Here is a 3,268-nt window from a genome sequence, read left to right on the forward strand (position 1 = left end):
AGGAGGAAGAGACTGGGAATTTGAGAGGCTGTGCAGTTTTGCTCCCACCCCTCATCCATCAGGGCTCCTTTTAGTCTCAGCTGCTTAAAACTGAAATCCTTTTCTTTCCTGGACCTTGGTCAAAACTTGCCATGCCTGACAAAACATGAGTTATTCCCGAGCAGCACCGAGCTCCTGCCCTTGGGCACTGTTGATATCCTTTGTATCTGGATTGGTCTTGGCTTCCGTGGGCATAAAATCAGTCTCCTGCCTAATGGGGCTTTGACTGACATGTGCTCATCAGTGTTGATGTCAAGTGGCCATCTCCAACCAGCAGAGAGAATTAAGCAGTGATAATGTCAAAACATACAGAAGACAACAGAGAATCCCTGTTTATTGGTCTTGAACAGCTGGGGTAGATATTTGAGCTGCTGTTTGCTTTCAGTGCAATAGAGCTGCAGTGGGTAGAAATGGTCAGTGACTTGGTTAGTTTGCCACAACTTAGCTTTCCTTCTTGCATGCAATCACAAAAGTGGCTGGTGATGGTTTAGGGTTTTTCTGATGCTCTGCTGCATCACTTATAACTACAGGCCTCTCACAAATGGTTAAGAGATTCCAATGCATTTCTCCTCATTTTGTTCTTAGGAAGGGGAACAATAGTGTTCTTGTTTTACAGATGCAGGACCAGGGCACTTGGGGGAAAAAGGCCCCATCCAATAATATAGTTTGCTTTTGTTTAGTAACCTAAGCTCAAAGATGCTCTTCCCTAAGCTACAGGAGACTGCTACCTTATTATGAAGGCAGCTATTAAGTGCTTCCCAGAGCTTAGCTCCAGAACATCTTGGTGCTATGCTGCTGATCTAGTCAACACCAGCCTAGATTCAGATGTTATTCCAAAAGCTAAACATTTCTTAACCCTCTTTGTAGCAGCTAACGACCTTAGCATCTTGCCTGCTCCCTCAACTCATTCATCCTGCACATCATCTTTCTGCTCAGTGGCCTGCCTTCACAGCAGGAGGGATGTTACCCTATGCCATTCTGAGCCCAGTCATTTAGGCAGGAGGAATCTGGGAGGGGAGTGAACTTGGATCCCCCATTTCATGAGTTTCTGAACACTGGAAAATGCTGCAAGCTCTATGCATCACTTAAAGAAGTGAAGTGCCTCTAGTTCAGAGCAAGTTATGGGTCCTGAGTGAATGGCAGAACCTCTCTGCAGGCCCTAGAGACAAGACGTATGTAAGATTGCTCCTGTGCTCAGCATTCCCCACGGACCAGCTACAGGCAGCTGCATGGAGAACATGCAAAACTGAGGCCATTTGCCATGCTGGGCATTATGGATCCCATTCTGTCACCTCCTTTTTGCATGCTCTCCCACAGAGTCCTGGATTTAAGAGCCATGGGTTCCCTTCTAGGGGTGTAATTGTTGGCTTGCCTTTTGATTTGAGCTTTGTCCCGAAGTAGGCTGGATCTGGAAAAGGAAAGGCTCCAAGAACAAGCTCTGCCAGCTGCTACTTGTCTGTTAAACCTGAAAGAGGCTTCTCCTTCAAGGCAGTTGCTGCTCCTGAAGCCAAGCATTTTCCTTCGCATGGGAAAGCCGTAACTGCCTGCGAGATAGCTTTGATCTGATTTTACAAGGATAAAACTAAGTTTCCCTGTATTCTTGCTCTGCCTCCATTTAGCAGCGAGCCATTCTCTTTTTTGCTCCCCACATTTTTGGAGAGCTGGTTGCTGCTTATTTAGGTTGGCACGGACTAAATATAACCCAGTGTGTGTGTGAAAGAGCACGCACCGGGTCACAGCACCAAGAGCGGCAGCAGCAAGAAGTGTCCTGCCTTTCCCTGAAGAGCAAGGGGGTTATAGGCAAAATCCAGCTATTCAGAGGCAGCTCAATGAAACACATACAACCTGAACAAAAAGTAAGTATTCCATTCAACTTGTGAATGCTTCGGAAACACAGGTTTTTTTCTTGCCAGCTTTTACAGTCCACAGCCTCCTCATTCAATCTTGAATAATAGCTCTGAATTGAGCTGTAAAAGCTTCCGAAGTTTGACGGCTTTTGACAAGTTAATTCAACTGTATGGTAAAAAGTTTTTCCCCCAGATAGAAAAAGCCATCATATCATGAATGTAGTAGTCATCCAAGGGAAAGAAAACACCATTAGGATTAGAAATGATGGGCTTTATGGAGATAGTTTGTGGTTTAGTGTAATCTACCTTCAATATTTCAGTAGTGAAATCTTCTCCTCGTCATTCAGTTGGAAGTCAATATCTTCACTTCAAGCCAACACCCAGGGGCTACACTGCATATATTTTTTATTGAAGAAGTAACTTGCTTGTTTGTCAGGGTTTTTTTCCTTACATTTATTTAGGTTTTAATTGGTTTTCACCCTGTGTCACGCAGGATGTTTTCCCCTCCTCAGCTCCCCAGTTGAAAAAGACAGAAGAGAAACATGAATCAATATTTCCTCTAAGGTTCCCACTATAGAGACACGCTTTTCTCCCAGCAGCTGCCAAGGGTGAAAACTAAAGGAAACAAATAATCAGAAAACAATCACTGGTAAACTAAGTGTATCCAACAGTTTTTATAGCCTCAGCTTCGCAAGCATTCTATATTGATGTTATTCTGATTTCTTGTTCAATCCCAGACTGGTTGGGTTGAAGGGACCTTAAAGCTCATCCAGTTCCAACACCCTGCCATGGGCAGGGACACCTTCCACTAGAGCAGGGTGCTCCAAGCCCCTGTGTCCAACCTGGCCTTGAACACTGCCAGGGATGGGGCAGCCACAGCTTCTCTGGGCATCCTGTGCCAGTGCCTCAGCACCCTCACAGGGAAGAGCTTCTGCCTAAGAGCTCATCTCAGTCTCCCCTGTGGCAGGTTAAAGCCATTCCCCTTGTCCTGTCCCTTACAGGCCCTTGTCCAAAGCCCCTCTCCAGGTTTCCTGGAGCCCCTTTAGGCACTGGAGCTGCTCTAATGTCTCCCCAAAGCGCAGCAGAGGGGCAGAATCCCCTCCCTGAGCTGCTGCTCATGCTTTGGGGGTGCAGCCCAACACAAGTGGGGCTCTGGGCTCAAGTGCACACTGAGGATGGGTCATGGGGAGCTTCTCCTCACCCAACATCCCCAACTCCTTCTTCTCAGGGCTGCTCTCAATTATGCTCTCACTTTATGTCTATATTTAAGCCTTAGTATGCCACTAAAATTGACTGAACCAAAATGACAGTTGAGGGGGAAAAGAGATTTCTTTTAAACTCTCAACTCTTCAGCTTAATCGAGAGGGATGATGGCACAGTAA

General features: G+C 46.1%; 1 long non-coding RNA gene across 1 annotated transcript; it reads left to right on the forward strand.

The window, feature by feature from the left end:
• The first annotated feature begins 600 nt into the window (after window positions 1-600).
• Window positions 601-2,530, forward strand: LOC133226033 (uncharacterized). The gene is made up of 2 exons (XR_009729367.1): window positions 601-1,895; window positions 2,380-2,530. It is a non-coding gene; the product is annotated as an uncharacterized LOC133226033 (long non-coding RNA).
• Window positions 2,531-3,268: the final 738 nt, after the last annotated feature.

This window comes from Neopsephotus bourkii, unplaced genomic scaffold (assembly GCF_033783945.1).
Source record: "Neopsephotus bourkii isolate Nb327-2 ecotype Australia unplaced genomic scaffold, CSIRO-AGI_Nbou_v1 NB_1768, whole genome shotgun sequence".
NCBI lineage: Eukaryota > Metazoa > Chordata > Aves > Psittaciformes > Psittacidae > Neopsephotus > Neopsephotus bourkii.